The following is a 17,500-nucleotide window of genomic DNA, read 5'->3' as shown; positions in this document are numbered from 1 at the left end:
CCTAAGTTGGCCAAAAGTACCGATAGAGCACCCACAAGTAGCACCCAATTGGCCTATGTTGGCCAAAAGTACCGATAGAGTACCCACAAATAGCACCGAATGGGCCTAAGATGGCCAAAAGTACCGATAGAGTACTCACAAATAGCACCGCGTTGGCCTAAGTTGGCCAAAAGTACCGATAGAGTACCCACAAGTAGCACTGAGTTGGCCTAAGTTGGCCAAAAGTACTGATAGAGTACCCACAAATAGCACCGAATGGGCCTAACATGGCCAAAAGTACCGATAGAGTACCCACAAAGAGCACCCAATTGGCCTATGTTGGCCAAAAGTACCGATAGAGTACCCACAAATAGCACCGAATGGGCCTAAGTTGGCCAAAAGTACCGATAGAGTACCCACAAATAGCACCGCGTTGGCCTAAGTTGGCCAAAAGTACCGATAGAGTACCCACAAGTAGCACTGAGTTGGCCTAAGTTGGCCAAAAGTACTGATAGAGTACCCACAAATAGCACCGAATGGGCCTAACATGGCCAAAAGTACCGATAGAGTACCCACAAATAGCACCGAATGGGCCTAACATGGCCAAAAGTACCGATAGAGCACCCACATATAGCACCCCATTGGCCTAAGTTGGCCAAAAGTACCGATAGAGTACCCACAAAGAGCACCCAATTGGCCTAAGTTGGCCAAAAGTACCGCCAAGTAGCACCATAGAGGCCCGAGTAGAGCGAAATGTGGGCCAAATTGAACATTTGAAAATTTTTACAAGTCCAGAAAATTTTCTAAGTCCAGAAAATTTTCTAAGTCCAAAGAGTTGGACAAATTTCCTTAGGCCCAAAGGTTGCACTGAATGTTCCTAAGTTGGCCATCAGTACCCATGAAGTATAGCGAAGGTTCACCCGAAAGACACAATACGCCCTAAAGTACCCACAGAGTACCCACAAGTTGCACCCAATTGGCCTAAGTTGGCCAGAAGTACCGACAAGTACCACCATAGAAGCCCGAGTAGAGCGAAATGTGGGCCAAAGTACCGAGTAGTTGCCACAAATGCCCAAATGGATACCAAAATGTGGTACCAAGTACCTAACTGTTGCAACAAATGCTAGCTTTCTGAGCAAAAGCTGTGGACCAATTTCGTAGAAGAACCGCCTAGGCGAAAAGGCAAAAATCGCCGAAGCTGGCCCGCTCGCAGAGCTCGCGGGCCAGGAGATACTCATAGGGCGATTTACTAGAGTGGGGAACTTGAGAATTTTTGTGTCCGAGACTTTGGGCAACTTCGCGGCCGCCCCCTTAAAGTAAAAGATTTTCTCTGGGTGCCTAAAATTCGCAATTCCCGCAAAGTCGGGAAGACGTTAAAGTTTTTGCCCAAAAAATGGCCATCGATTTAAGGTGATTTTCCAATAAGAAAATGCTTCCTATTTTGAATTTTTTCGAATATTTCCTAAACTAAGCGTCGGAGCACATGGCCGTGGAGGAACTTTTGGTAGCTTTTGGCAAGGGCTATCGGATGAAATAATAAGAAAGGCCATCAGAGCGATATTGGATTAATGCGGGCTCATAAACGCACCTGAGAAGTGAAAATTGGTACCTTGCACGCAGGATGCAAGAAATGCTTGAGTGTTAACCATCATCGGTACCAAGTACCTAGGTTATATCGAGTGCGTAGATGGAAGTCGGTACCAAAGGGAAACCTTCCTAGGCTAGGTGCACGCAAGTGAGTATGGATCGATCAGTAGAAAGATGGGAAGCCCAAGGAAACCTTCCTAGGCTAGGTGCACGCAAGTGAGTATGGATCGATCAGTAGAAAGATGGGAAGCCATAGGAAACCTTCCTAGGCTAGGTGCACGCAAGTGAGTATGGATCGATCAGTAGAAAGATGGGAAGCCATAGGAAACCTTCCTAGGCTAGGTGCACGCAAGTGAGTATGGATCGATCAGTAGAAAGATGGGAAGCCATAGGAAACCTTCCTAGGCTAGGTGCACGCAAGGGAGTATTGATCGATCAGTAGAAAGATGGGAAGCCATAGGAAACCTTCCTAGGCTAGGTGCACGCAAGTGAGTATGGATCGATCAGTAGAAAGATGGGAAGCCATAGGAAACCTTCCTAGGCTAGGTGCACGCAAGTGAGTATGGATCGATCAGTAGAAAGATGGGAAGCCATAGGAAACCTTCCTAGGCTAGGTGCACGCAAGTGAGTATGGATCGATCAGTAGAAAGATGGGAAGCCCAAGGAAACCTTCCTAGGCTAGGTGCACGCAAGTGAGTATGGATCGATCAGTAGAAAGATGGGAAGCCATAGGAAACCTTCCTAGGCTAGGTGCACGCAAGTGAGTATGGATCGATCAGTAGAAAGATGGGAAGCCATAGGAAACCTTCCTAGGCTAGGTGCACGCAAGTGAGTATGGATCGATCAGTAGAAAGATGGGAAGCCATAGGAAACCTTCCTAGGCTAGGTGCACGCAAGTGAGTATGGATCGATCAGTAGAAAGATGGGAAGCCATAGGAAACCTTCCTAGGCTAGGTGCACGCAAGTGAGTATGGATCGATCAGTAGAAAGATGGGAAGCCATAGGAAACCTTCCTAGGCTAGGTGCACGCAAGTGAGTATGGATCGATCAGTAGAAAGATGGGAAGCCATAGGAAACCTTCCTAGGCTAGGTGCACGCAAGTGAGTATGGATCGATCAGTAGAAAGATGGGAAGCCATAGGAAACCTTCCTAGGCTAGGTGCACGCAAGTGAGTATGGATCGATCAGTAGAAAGATGGGAAGCCATAGGAAACCTTCCTAGGCTAGGTGCACGCAAGTGAGTATGGATCGATCAGTAGAAAGATGGGAAGCCATAGGAAACCTTCCTAGGCTAGGTGCACGCAAGTGAGTATGGATCGATCAGTAGAAAGATGGGAAGCCATAGGAAACCTTCCTAGGCTAGGTGCACGCAAGTGAGTATGGATCGATCAGTAGAAAGTGGGAAGCCCATTACCAGATGCCCTAGTGAAGACCGTAAACGAATATCATGAACCGATAAGGAGCACCAAATGCCCTAGTGAAGACCGTAAACGAATATCATGAACCGATAAGGAGCACCAAATGCCCTAGTGAAGACCGTAAACGAATATCATGAACCGATAAGGAGCACCAAATGCCCTAGTGAAGACCGTAAACGAATATCATGAACCGATAAGGAGCACCAAATGCCCTAGTGAAGACCGTAAACGAATATCATGAACCGAGAAGTAGCAACGAATGCCTGAAAAAGTACCAAGTCCACGGTATAGAGTAACGAGAGTTAACCGCCGTGATGTATGCAATGAGGGCAGCCATTGCATGGGTTCTGGACTTGGTTCGCGAATAACTTTTTTGCTAGACATCGGACAAAGTTGACGTGGAAGAACGAAATGTAGCATTTGGTGCCACCTATCCAAAACTTTTTCAAGATTGAAGATCCGATCGATACAGCCTGAGTTATAGGCAAAAGTTGGTGCAAAATTGAGCATTTTTAATGGTGAAAAATCGGTACTCCTCGAATAGCTCCTGTTGGAAGCATCGGACCACATGGTCGTGGAGGAACATATTGTAGCGCGCGGTGTCAAGTATCGACACCCAAAACCGCATGTCCGATGGACGGAAAATGACCAAGTTATAGTGAAAACTTGGTTGCACCAAATTCCCGAAGAAGTGCAACGAGAAGGTGAATGCGATGGTTGTTCGTCGAATAGCTCCGGCCAGAGACATGGTAGCGATTAGTGGTGCATGGAAGAAATCTAGCCACAAGTGCCATCTACCCATGGCCAGAAGAAAGTGTGGCCATATCTTGGATACCGGCGGAGCTATGGGGCAAATATGGGCCAAAAATGGTGCAAGTTGGACCAAAAATCCGAAAAAGTACCTAGGTAAATGCGATGGTTGTTCGTCGAATAGCTCCGGCCACAGACATGGTAGCGATTAGTGGTGCATGGAAGAAATCTAGCCACAAGTGCCATCTACCCATGGCCAGAAGAAAGTGTGGCCATATCTTGGATACCGGCGGAGCTATGGGGCAAATATGGGCCAAAAATGGTGAAGTTGGACCAAAAATCCGACCAAGTGCGCGAGACGCTTTCGTGAATAGCTCCGGCCACAGACATGGTAGCGATTAGTGGTGCATGGAAGAAATCTAGCCACAAGTGCCATCTACCCATGGCCAGAAGAAAGTGTGGCGCTATCTTGGATACCGGCGGAGCTATGGGGCAAATACGGGCCAAAAATGGTGCAAGTTGGACCAAAAATCCGAAAAAGTACCTAGGTAAATGCGATGGTTGTTCGTCGAATAGCTCCGGCCACAGACATGGTAGCGATTAGTGGTGCATGGAAGAAATCTAGCCACAAGTGCCATCTACCCATGGCCAGAAGAAAGTGTGGCCATATCTTGGATACCGGCGGAGCTATGGGGCAAATATGGGCCAAAAATGGTGAAGTTGGACCAAAAATCCGACCAAGTGCGCTAGGCGCTTTCGTGAATAGCTCCGGCCACAGACATGGTAGCGATTAGTGGTGCATGGAAGAAATCTAGCCACAAGTGCCATCTACCCATGGCCAGAAGAAAGTGTGGCGCTATCTTGGATACCGGCGGAGCTATGGGGCAAATACGGGCCAAAAATGGTGCAAGTTGGACCAAAAATCCGAAAAAGTACCTAGGTAAATGCGATGGTTGTTCGTCGAATAGCTCCGGCCACAGACATGGTAGCGATTAGTGGTGCATGGAAGAAATCTAGCCACAAGTGCCATCTACCCATGGCCAGAAGAAAGTGTGGCCATATCTTGGATACCGGCGGAGCTATGGGGCAAATATGGGCCAAAAATGGTGAAGTTGGACCAAAAATCCGACCAAGTGCGCTAGGCGCTTTCGTGAATAGCTCCGGCCACAGACATGGTAGCGATTAGTGGTGCATGGAAGAAATCTAGCCACAAGTGCCATCTACCCATGGCCAGAAGAAAGTGTGGCCATATCTTGGATACCGGCGGAGCTATGGGGCAAATATGGGCCAAAAATGGTACAAGTTGGACCAAAAATCCGAAAAAGTACCTAGGTAAATGCGATGGTTGTTCGTCGAATAGCTCCGGCCAGAGACATGGTAGCGATTAGTGGTGCATGGAAGAAATCTAGCCACAAGTGCCATCTACCCATGGCCAGAACAAAGTGTGGCCATATCTTGGATACCGGCGGAGCTATGGGGCAAATACGGGCCAACAATGGTGCCAGGTGGACCAAAAATCCGACCAAGTGCGCGAGGCGCTTTCGTGAATAGCTCCGGCCACAGACATGGTAGCGATTAGTGGTGCATGGAAGAAATCTAGCCACAAGTGCCATCTACCCATGGCCAGAAGAAAGTGTGGCCATATCTTGGATACCGGCGGAGCTATGGGGCAAATATGGGCCAAAAATGGTGCAAGTTGGACCAAAAATCCGACCAAGTGCGCGAGGCGCTTTCGTGAATAGCTCCGGCCACAGACATGGTAGCGATTAGTAGTGCATGGAAGAAATCTAGCCACAAGTGCCATCTACCCATGGCCAGAAGAAAGTGTGGCCATATCTTGGATACCGGCGGAGCTATGGGGCAAATACGGGCCAACAATGGTGCCAGGTGGACCAAAAATCCGACCAAGTGCGCGAGGCGCTTTCGTGAATAGCTCCGGCCACAGACATGGTAGCGATTAGTGGTGCATGGAAGAAATCTAGCCACAAGTGCCATCTACCCATGGCCAGAAGAAAGTGTGGCCATATCTTGGATACCGGCGGAGCTATGGGGCAAATATGGGCCAAAAATGGTGCAAGTTGGACCAAAAATCCGAAAAAGTACCTAGGTAAATGCGATGGTTGTTCGTCGAATAGCTCCGGCCACAGACATGGTAGCGATTAGTGGTGCATGGAAGAAATCTAGCCACAAGTGCCATCTACCCATGGCCAGAAGAAAGTGTGGCCATATCTTGGATACCGGCGGAGCTATGGGGCAAATATGGGCCAAAAATGGTGCAAGTTGGACCAAAAATCCGACCAAGTGCGCGAGGCGCTTTCGTGAATAGCTCCGGCCACAGACATGGTAGCGATTAGTGGTGCATGGAAGAAATCTAGCCACAAGTGCCATCTACCCATGGCCAGAAGAAAGTGTGGCCATATCTTGGATACCGGCGGAGCTATGGGGCAAATATGGGCCAAAAATGGTGCAAGTTGGACCAAAAATCCGACCAAGTGCGCGAGGCGCTTTCGTGAATAGCTCCGGCCAGAGACATGGTAGCGATTAGTAGTGCATGGAAGAAATCTAGCCACAAGTGCCATCTACCCATGGCCAGAAGAAAGTGTGGCCATATCTTGGATACCGGCGGAGCTATGGGGCAAATACGGGCCAACAATGGTGCCAGGTGGACCAAAAATCCGACCAAGTGCGCGAGGCGCTTTCGTGAATAGCTCCGGCCACAGACATGGTAGCGATTAGTGGTGCATGGAAGAAATCTAGCCACAAGTGCCATCTACCCATGGCCAGAAGAAAGTGTGGCCATATCTTGGATACCGGCGGAGCTATGGGGCAAATATGGGCCAAAAATGGTGCAAGTTGGACCAAAAATCCGAAAAAGTACCTAGGTAAATGCGATGGTTGTTCGTCGAATAGCTCCGGCCAGAGACATGGTAGCGATTAGTGGTGCATGGAAGAAATCTAGCCACAAGTGCCATCTACCCATGGCCAGAACAAAGTGTGGCCATATCTTGGATACCGGCGGAGCTATGGGGCAAATACGGGCCAACAATGGTGCCAGGTGGACCAAAAATCCGACCAAGTGCGCGAGGCGCTTTCGTGAATAGCTCCGGCCACAGACATGGTAGCGATTAGTGGTGCATGGAAGAAATCTAGCCACAAGTGCCATCTACCCATGGCCAGAAGAAAGTGTGGCCATATCTTGGATACCGGCGGAGCTATGGGGCAAATACGGGCCAACAATGGTGCCAGGTGGACCAAAAATCCGACCAAGTGCGCGAGGCGCTTTCGTGAATAGCTCCGGCCACAGACATGGTAGCGATTAGTGGTGCATGGAAGAAATCTAGCCACAAGTGCCATCTACCCATGGCCAGAAGAAAGTGTGGCCATATCTTGGATACCGGCGGAGCTATGGGGCAAATATGGGCCAAAAATGGTGCAAGTTGGACCAAAAATCCGAAAAAGTACCTAGGTAAATGCGATGGTTGTTCGTCGAATAGCTCCGGCCACAGACATGGTAGCGATTAGTGGTGCATGGAAGAAATCTAGCCACAAGTGCCATCTACCCATGGCCAGAAGAAAGTGTGGCCATATCTTGGATACCGGCGGAGCTATGGGGCAAATATGGGCCAAAAATGGTGCAAGTTGGACCAAAAATCCGACCAAGTGCGCGAGGCGCTTTCGTGAATAGCTCCGGCCACAGACATGGTAGCGATTAGTGGTGCATGGAAGAAATCTAGCCACAAGTGCCATCTACCCATGGCCAGAAGAAAGTGTGGCCATATCTTGGATACCGGCGGAGCTATGGGGCAAATATGGGCCAAAAATGGTGCAAGTTGGACCAAAAATCCGAAAAAGTACCTAGGTAAATGCGATGGTTGTTCGTCGAATAGCTCCGGCCACAGACATGGTAGCGATTAGTGGTGCATGGAAGAAATCTAGCCACAAGTGCCATCTACCCATGGCCAGAAGAAAGTGTGGCGCTATCTTGGATACCGGCGGAGCTATGGGGCAAATATGGGCCAAAAATGGTGAAGTTGGACCAAAAATCCGACCAAGTGCGCGAGGCGCTTTCGTGAATAGCTCCGGCCACAGACATGGTAGCGATTAGTGGTGCATGGAAGAAATCTAGCCACAAGTGCCATCTACCCATGGCCAGAAGAAAGTGTGGCGATATCTTGGATACCGGCGGAGCTATGGGGCAAATACGGGCCACAAATGGGTAAACTTGTACGGTCCAAAGCCAAGGGTAAATTTTTTTATTCCTCTAATAACTTCTACCACAGACATTGAATCGGTTCGTGATGTATGGATGAAATGTAGCAAACAGTTGGAACTACCCATAAAATCTTAAAGATTGACGATCCAATGCATAGAACCGGAGTAATGTGCGATACTTGGTGAAAAATCGAGTGAAAAATTAGCTATAAACTGTTTTTGGCCCATAACTCGAATACTAGACATCGGAAGGGGGGGTCGTAGAACGATTTTTTGTTGCCCTATCGATTCCCTATCGAACGAGCAAAAGTTGTTTTTTTGACCAAAAAGGACCCCTACTCTAGTAAAATTGGCCTGATTTTACTAGTCCCCGGTACCCGTACAGGCAAAATGAGCAAAATGCTCAAGTATGAATGGTTTTTGGCCCATAACTCGAATACTAGACGTCGCAGGGGGGTGTCATGGAACAATTTTTGGTAGCCCTTGAAATTATCTATCGAATGACATATACTTGATTTTTGGCCAAAAAGTTCCCTAGACTAGTAAAAATCGCATCATTTTACTAGAGTCGGGTACCCTGGACGAAAAACCGCTATAATTGCGGTTTTTGGCTAATAACTCGAATACTAGACGTCGCAGGGGGGTGTCGTGGAACAATTTTTGGTAGCCCTTGAAATTATCTATCGAATGACATATACTTGATTTTTGGCCAAAAAGTTCCCTAGACTAGTAAAAATCGCATCATTTTACTAGAGTCGGGTACCCTGGACGAAAAACCGCTATAATTGCGGTTTTTGGCTAATAACTCGAATACTAGACGTCGCAGGGGGGTGTCGTGGAACAATTTTTGGTAGCCCTTGAAATTATCTATCGAATGACATATACTTGATTTTTGGCCAAAAAGTTCCCTAGACTAGTAAAAATCGCATCATTTTACTAGAGTCGGGTACCCTGGACGAAAAACCGCTATAGTTGCGGTTTTTGGCTAATAACTCGAATACTAGGCGTCGGAGGGGGGTGCCGTAGAACAATTTTTGGTAGCCCTTGAAATTATCTATCGAATGACATATACTTGATTTTTTGACCAAAAAGTTCCTAGACTAGTAAAAATCGCATCATTTTACTAGAGTCGGGTACCCTGTACGAAAAACCGCTATAGTTGCGGTTTTTGGCCAATAACTCGAATACTAGACGTCGGAGGGGGGTGCCGTAGAACAATTTTTTGTAGCCCTTGAAATTATCTATCGAATGACATATACTTGATTTTTTGACCAAAAAGTTCCTAGACTAGTAAAAATCGCATCATTTTACTAGAGTCGGGTACCCTGTACGAAAAACCGCTATAGTTGCGGTTTTTGGCCAATAACTCGAATACTAGACGTCGGAGGGGGGTGCCGTAGAACAATTTTTTGTAGCCCTTGAAATTACCTTTCGAATGATATATAGTGGTTTTTTGGTCAAAAAGTGACCCCGAGACTAGTAACCCTCCATACACAAAACCGCCTAAAAAGTTTTGGTTTTGCAAAATTTTGAAAAGTGCGTCAAAAAAATTTTTTCAAAAAGTACCAAATCGTGATCAGAACTCACTATAGACCATAAAAAGTGAAATCCGATGGTCATTTGCAACACTTGGTCAATCGAGAAAAATTTCACTTTTTTACTAGAGTCGGGTACCCTGAACGAAAAATCGCTCAAGTAATGGTTTTTGGCCAATAACTCGAATACTAGACGTCGGAAGGGGGTGTCGTAGAACAATTTTTTGTAGCCCTTGAAATTACCTTTCGAATGATATATAGTGGTTTTTTGGTCAAACAGTGACCCCGAGACTAGTAACCCTCCATACACAAAACCGCCTACAAAAACTTTGTTTTGAAAAATTTTGAAAAGTTCAAAAAAATTTTTTTTTCAAAAACTACTAAAACGTGATAAGAACTTACTATAGACCATGAAAAGTGATATCCGATGATAATTTGCAAAAGTTGGTAACTAGTAAAAAATTTCACTTTTTTACTAGAGTCGGTGCAACGAGAAAAAAAAAAGTCCGTGATGGAGAAAAATGGCACGTTTTCCACGCCTGTACGCTTTCGTTTTCTATATAGGGGGTAGGTGAGCCAGAAGCATGAATTTGACTGAGTACGTATCTTTATGAATTGGGCCCTTCTAAATCGATTGAGACTACCCCCAGGACGATCGGACGACTGCTTCTGGCTCAAAATGTGGTTTTTAGATTTTGATCGTCAATTATGAGAGAAAAAATCGATTAGAAGTAAAGATACGAAATGCTTGGTCTAAGTTGGGAAACGACTTCGGATATTTGTTGGACGTTGTCGTAGAAGGTCCGAGGACCAAGGAAAAGTGATTTCCAAGTGGATTTATGCACTATTAGTCGATGGTAAGATGTGAAATTAGTAGAACTTACCATACAGTTTGCGAAGTTGAAGCAATCGGTTGGTGAATATGGTACTGTCTGTCCAATTTGGTGGTTCGGAATGAGTGAAACGATGTTGATGATGGATAGACGTTCCGATTGCCCCCGATCGGGGAACATATAGTGGTCTTTAAGGTCCAAGTACCTATGTTTTGGTAAGCAGAACTGAGAGTTAAAGGATGAAAGTCGGCCATTCCTAATATCATCCTATCGGTGGTTCGCGAGTTGTTTGAGGACCGGAGCAGCTCGCGATGAAAAGGTCCTAGGGTATTGGTTATCCATCCAAGGAAGAGTAAATGCGATCCTACATTTGTGTCGTTGGCCGTTCTACCGGTATCGCCTATCGATGAGATATCGACGGGCATGCCTTACTCGAAAGTTGAATTCTAGGATCGATGGTCAAACAGACCTATGAGCGATAAACCAAACTGAACACGTATTGATGTCGGCTTTTCCTATCATTTGATGCCGCAGGTTGTTTAGGGACCGGAGCAACTTGCGGCCGAGACGGTCCCCGGGGGTTTCTTTCTCCAAGGAGTGGAAACTATTAAGCAAGAGTTGTAGCAAGATACGATCCTCTGATGTGTCGTTGGCCGTTCATGCGGTATCGCCTGTCGATGAGATATCGATGGGCATGCCTTACTCTACCGACCTTCTAATTGAGAGTATTAATCAGGGATCGATGGTCAAACAGACCAATGAGCGATAAACCAAACTGAACACGTATTGATGTCGGCTTTTCCTATCATTTGATGCCGCAGGTTGTTTAGGGACCGGAGCAGCTTGCGGCCGAGACGGTCCCCGGGGGTTTCTTTCTCCAAGGAGAAGAAACGATTAAGCAAAAGTTGTAGCAAGATACGATCCTCTGATGTGTCGTTGGCCGTTCAAGCGGTATCGCCTGTCGATGAGATATCGATGGGCATGCCTTACTCTCCCGACTGGATTACTGAGAGTTTAATCAGGGATCGATGGTCAAACAGACCAATGAGCGATAAACCAAACTGAACACGTATTGATGTCGGCATTTCCTATCATTTGTCGCAGGTTGTTTAGGGACCGGAGCAGCTTGCGACCGAGACGGTCCCCGGGGGTTTCTTTCTCTAAGGAGTGGAAACGATTAAGCAAAAGTCGTAGCAATAATCGATCACCTGATGTGTCGTTGGCCGTTCTTGCGGTATCGCCTGTCGATGAGATATCGATGGGCATGCCTTACTCTCCTGACTGTTTAATTGAGAGTTATAATCAGGGATCGATGGTCAAAAAGACCTATGAGCGATAAACCAAACTGAACACGTGTTGATGTCGGCATTTCCTATCATTTGTCGCAGGTTGTTTAGGGACCGGAGCAGCTTGCGACCGAGACGGTCCCTTCCCGAAAGATGGTGAACCGAGTCGTCTGGCGTAAAAACCGGACGACTCGAAAGGGCTTGACCCTTTCAAGTGAGCGATAATCACATTCTACGCTCAGTTCGACAGCTACAAGGCAATCACTCGCTATGTTCAGAGCTAATACATGCAACATGCCGGCATTGTTTCCACCGACGCATGGATTCAAGACTGGTGCACTTATTAGTTAAACCGTTCGCCTCCGGGTGTTTCGAGTTCAAGTCTGGATGAGGATTGATCTTGCTGGTAATAGCTTGAGCCCCTGAATAAGGGGTCGAAGCGTACATCTTGAGACCATGTACAACATATTACCAAATCGGCACCATGGGTTCGGGTGCAAGTGATGTAACCGTGAAAGATGTTGAGCAGCCCAACATCGGTTTACACACGCATAATAGGAAGGCAGCGCTGTCGACTGGTCAGTCGTGTAAGAAGTGTGCATTATCGATCACAAATATATTGGTGATCTGTAGGTTGCGCATACACCATGCCCGGTGTAAAGTGCCGTGGTCCCCCCCGGGGGGGCTGCATCAAACCGTTCGCCACGCGAACTACCCAATGGAACGAACTCTATGCATTTAATAAGAAGAAGAGATGATAATGAAACACGGTCGATTTAAGAGTTGAAAACGTTGAAATACCTATAAGCAAGTCTTAAGTTGGTGGTGACCGTTACGCCCCAACAAATTGGTGCCTTACCCTACACCAAAGAGCCATTCAACATGGTTCAAGTGAGCGATAATCACGCTCTACGCTCAGTATGACAGCTGCAAGGCAATCACTCGCTAAGTTCAGAGCTAATACATGCAACACGCCGGCATTGTTTCCACCGACGCATGGATTCAAGACTGGTGCACTTATTAGTTAAACCGTTCGCCTCCAGGTGTTTCGAGTTCAAGTCTGGATGAGGATTGTTCTTGCTGGTAATAGCTTGAGCCCCTGAATAAGGGGCCGAAGCGTACATCTTGAGAGTAAATGTACAACATATTACCAAATCGGCACCGTGGGTTCTGGTGCAAGTGATGTAACCATGAAAGATGTTGAGCAGCCCAACATCGGTTTACACACGCATAAGGGGTTTATTGTTATCTGTAGGTTGCGCATACACCATACCCGGTGTAAAGTGCCGTGGTCCCCCAGGGGGCTGCATCAAAACGTTCGCCATGCGAACTACCCAATGGAACGAACTCGATGTATTGAAAGAGATGAACAATTAATAGCGAGAATAGGGGCCCGGAAGCAATTCCGCGGCCCTACGGTCGATTCAAGAGTTGAAACGTTGTACAATCGTGGATAGCACCTAGTGCTAATATGGTGAGAGATAATGTGTGAGGAAATTTAGTTTCCTAAAGTTTAGTTAGTGGTTTCCGTTGTGCCCTAACAAACTTAAAGTTGGTGGTGACCGTTACACCCCAACAAATTGGTGCCTTACCCAACACCAAAGAGCCATTCCATATGGTTCTAGAGAGAGAGAGTTGTGTGGAAATTTATTTCCCACTAAGCGAGTGTGTGTCTGTAGTGGAACGAATTCTGGTTGATCCTACCAGTAATATACGCTTGTCTCAAAGGTTAAGCCATGCATGTCTAAGTACAAACATAAATGAATGTGAAACCGCATAAGGCTCAGTATAACAGCTATAATTCACAAGATCATCCTACCACTAGTTACTTGGATAACTGTGGAAAATCCAGAGCTAATACATGCAACATGCCGGGACTGTTGCCCTCGCGGGTAGCTGAACTGGTGCACTTATTAGTTAAACCAATCGCCTCCGGGCGGCTTGAGTTGAAGTCTGGATAAGGACGCAGATCGTATGGTCGCTTGTCGACTGACGACAGATCTTTCAAATGTCTGCCCTATCAACTATTGATGGTAGTGTAGAGGACTACCATGGTTGCGACGGGTAACGGGGAATCAGGGTTCGATTCCGGAGAGGGAGCCTGAGAAATGGCTACCACATCCAAGGAAGGCAGCAGGCGCGTAAATTACCCAATCCCAGTACGGGGAGGTAGTGACGAGAAATAACAATATGGACCTCTCTAACGATGGTCCATAATTGGAATGAGTTGAGTATAAATCCTTCAACAAGGATCAAGTGGAGGGCAAGTCTGGTGCCAGCAGCCGCGGTAATTCCAGCTCCACTAGCGTATATTAAAGTTGTTGCGGTTAAAACGTTCGAAGTTGATTGCCCGTCCAGACACGTGACCGCCACGGGCGCCCGGTTACACGCCGGGGCCGTTCGTGCGCGCGCTCACGGCTGCGACTCACAATGGTGTACTTGGGCGTTACTCTGTGAACGAGTACCGTGCTACCGGTTAACTCCGGCACGGGCTCCTCATGGTGCTCAAGATACTCACATTTACCTTGAACAAATTAGAGTGCTCAAAGCAGGCTAAGACAAAGCGTCCGGCCCCCCCGTGGGGTTGGCGTTGGCCGAGAATAATCTTGCATGGAATAATGGAATATGACCTCGGTTTATACGATTTCGTTGGTTTGTCAGAAACCTAGAGGTAATGATTAACAGAAGTAGTTGGGGGCATTGGTATTACGGCGCGAGAGGTGAAATTCGTAGACCGTCGTAGGACCAACTGAAGCGAAAGCGTTTGCCATGGATGCTTTCTTTAATCAAGAACGAAAGTTAGAGGATCGAAGGCGATTAGATACCGCCCTAGTTCTAACCGTAAACGATGCCAATTAGCAATTGGGAGACGCTACCCCTATTCGGTGCTCTCAGTCGCTTCCGGGAAACCAAAATCGGGTTCCGGGGGAAGTATGGTTGCAAAGTTGAAACTTAAAGGAATTGACGGAAGGGCACCACAAGAAGTGGAGCTTGCGGCTTAATTTGACTCAACACGGGAAAATTTACCAGGTCCAAACTTATCGAGGTAAGACAGATTGATAGCTCTTTCTCAAATTTAAGGGTAGTGGTGCATGGCCGTTCTTAGTTCGTGGAATGATTTGTCTGGTTAATTCCGATAACGAACGTGACTCAAACATGCTAACTAGAACGCTGTCAGCAGTGCGCCTCCGGGCGCACCTGACGTTACAGCCGGGCGGCGCCTTCACGGGCGGTCGTCGGCTACGTTTGCCCTGCTTAGCGGGACAACTTGTGTTTAGCAAGCTGAGAATGAGCGATAACAGGTCCGTGATGCCCTTAGATGTTCTGGGCTGCACGCGTGCTACAATGTGGGTCGCAGCGTGTTCTCGCCAATAGGCGCCCCCATTCCGAGAGGAACGGGAAATCACTAAAATGCCCATCTAGTCGGGATTGGGGACTGCAACGGTCCCCATGAACCTGGAATTTCTAGTAAGCACTAGTCATTAGCTAGTGCTGATTACGTCCCTGCCCTTTGTACACACCGCCCGTCGCTACTACCGATGGATTATTTAGTGAGGTTTCTGGAGGCTTACCTTCCGCGGTTCCTTCGTGAGCTGCAGCTGGCATGGCTGAAGTTGACCGAACTTGATGATTTAGAGGAAGTAAAAGTCGTAACAAGGTTTCCGTAGGTGAACCTGCGGAAGGATCATTACTGATGATCGTCCGCGAGTGACCAACCATGCGCTGCCTTCGGTGTAGCTCGGTCGCTCGCTTGCTATGTGTCAGAATTTGTTGAAAGCCAACTCGTTCGTTGTACACTTTGATGGGTGACCATCACTGTGTCTCCGTGCCGAGCTAGATCTCCCCTAGCCGTAAGGCACTTGAACGCCCCTTCGACGACGAGTTGCATGTGTGTGGTATGTGTCAGAATCTGGTGAAGCTTTCTGCATGTGATGTGCCTTGTGTGGATCCGTGGCCATTGCATTGTGTCTGGTGTGTAGGTACCCAGACACTTAGAACGCTTGCGCGGAAAGCAAACTCGATCGTTGTACACTTTGATGGGCAACCATCACTGTGTCTCCGTGCCGTGCTAGATCTCCCCTAGCCGTAAGGCACTTTGAACGCCCCTTCGACGACGAGTTACAAGAGTGTGGTATGTGTCATAATCTGGTGAAGCTTTCTGCATGTGATGTGCCTTGTGTGGATCCGTGGCCATTGCATTGTGTCTGGTGTGTAGGTACCCAGACACTTAAGCAAACTCGATCGTTGTACACTTTGATGGGCGAGCATCACTGTGTATCCGTGCCGTGTAAGAGCTCCCCTGGCCATCAGGCACTTGAAAGGTCCTTCGACGACGAGTTACAATAGTGGTGTGTTAGATACGTCAGATTACGGTGTCTACTAGTGTGCAATACGTATCCGGCTACGGCACGGAACGAACGGGAACTGTGGTGCAGACAAACAAGAGTTAAGCCTATTAGTCATTAACTCTAAGGACGGGGCCATGGGGCGGTACACAAAGGATACGGATGAGCGAGTATGCAGGCCCAATACTCAATAGCTCGATCCGATCCAAGCACATGAGTTGACTGCGGCGCCAGGTTAACCAATGTGCTAGATTCTATTTGGCCAGTAGAATCTTGTGTCTTACGCGATTTGATACCAAGACACCAGAACGAAAGTTAGTTGAAGAGTGATTAAACTCTTATGAAGAATGGTTGTGCAATCACAACTTATGACTTTAACCTATAAAGTGGATATGGACTATCAATTATAACATGGGGCACACACCATGTTCTCGATCCAATCCACGCACACGAGTTGCCTGAGTAGCGACAGGTATACCGATGTGCAATACGTATCCGGCCATAGGCACGGAACGAACAGGAACTGTGGTGCAGACATACAAGGGCCATGGGGCGGTACGCAAAGGATACGGATGAGCGAGTATGCAGGCCCAATACTCAATAGCTCGATCCGATCCAAGCACATGAGTTGACTGCGGCGTCAGGTTAACCGATGTGCTAAGAGAGTTGTTCCTGGGCCTTCAAAGTGACTTCAAAACTATCTTAGCGAATGGTGGCCATGGGCGTAGACATGAGCCACAAGTCACAAGGCCTGGGACTATTGGGTAATAAAGACAACTTAGTCAGAAAGTTAGTCTTTGGACGTACCACCGGGATTGTGTTACATTGGGAACCTTACTATAAAACCCTAGGCAGGGGATCACTCGGCTCATGGATCGATGAAGACCGCAGCTAAATGCGCGTCACAATGTGAACTGCAGGACACATGAACACCGATAAGTTGAACGCATATTGCGCGTCGGACGATTAAACCCGGCCGATGCACACATTCTTGAGTGCCTATCAATTCCTTGATATACAACAAACCAAACTTCAGGGTGGAGCGTGCCACAATAGAACACTATGGCGAGCAGCCCGTCTAGTGTCGTGGGGGAAACACGCTTCCACACTGTGCATAATGGCGTGCTCGGGACCTTTGTTGGGACCGCAGGGCGCTGAAAGTAAAGGGGTGAACCGCATAAATCGCACGCACGTAAACGCGCACACACACAAATAGAGTGAGACGTATCGTAGGATACCGCTAAGAGTACGTTGTGAAACATGGGGAAATTCAATCGAAAACCTCTTTGATGTCCAAGATTTCGTTGACCGTATCCGTCGTAATACTGGATCAACGTGCTTGGGGGAAAACGTCAAAGGGTTTTATAATAGTGGTGCATGATTAACCCATCGATGCCCGAGGGGAACATGTTGTCCAATACAATAGTGGTGCAGTTGGCTCGACATGCTCGGGGGGAGACATCGTGGGTCCAAGTCGACCAAGTCGACCGGGAGTTGTTGTTGAGAGATCGAATCAAAACGATGCCGAGCGGAACTCGTTGTCCTTATTGGAGTG

At 47.5% G+C, this 17,500-nt stretch overlaps 1 long non-coding RNA gene and 1 other non-coding gene across 2 annotated transcripts; both read left to right on the top strand.

The window, feature by feature from the left end:
• Nucleotides 1–16,019: 16,019 nt before the first annotated feature.
• On the top strand, nucleotides 16,020–16,748 carry LOC125773258 (uncharacterized). The gene is made up of 2 exons (XR_007419991.1): nucleotides 16,020–16,179; nucleotides 16,590–16,748. It is a non-coding gene; the product is annotated as an uncharacterized LOC125773258 (long non-coding RNA).
• Nucleotides 16,749–16,788: 40 nt separating this feature from the next.
• LOC125773287 (5.8S ribosomal RNA) lies at nucleotides 16,789–16,946 on the top strand. The gene has a single exon (XR_007420011.1). It is a non-coding gene; the product is annotated as a 5.8S ribosomal RNA (ribosomal RNA).
• Nucleotides 16,947–17,500: the final 554 nt, after the last annotated feature.

The sequence above is a fragment of the Anopheles funestus genome (genome assembly GCF_943734845.2).
Source record: "Anopheles funestus chromosome X unlocalized genomic scaffold, idAnoFuneDA-416_04 X_unloc_26, whole genome shotgun sequence".
Taxonomy (NCBI): domain Eukaryota; kingdom Metazoa; phylum Arthropoda; class Insecta; order Diptera; family Culicidae; genus Anopheles; species Anopheles funestus.
The sequence above is the reverse complement of the archived record's forward strand: the minus strand, read 5'-3'. Positions and strand labels throughout refer to the sequence as shown.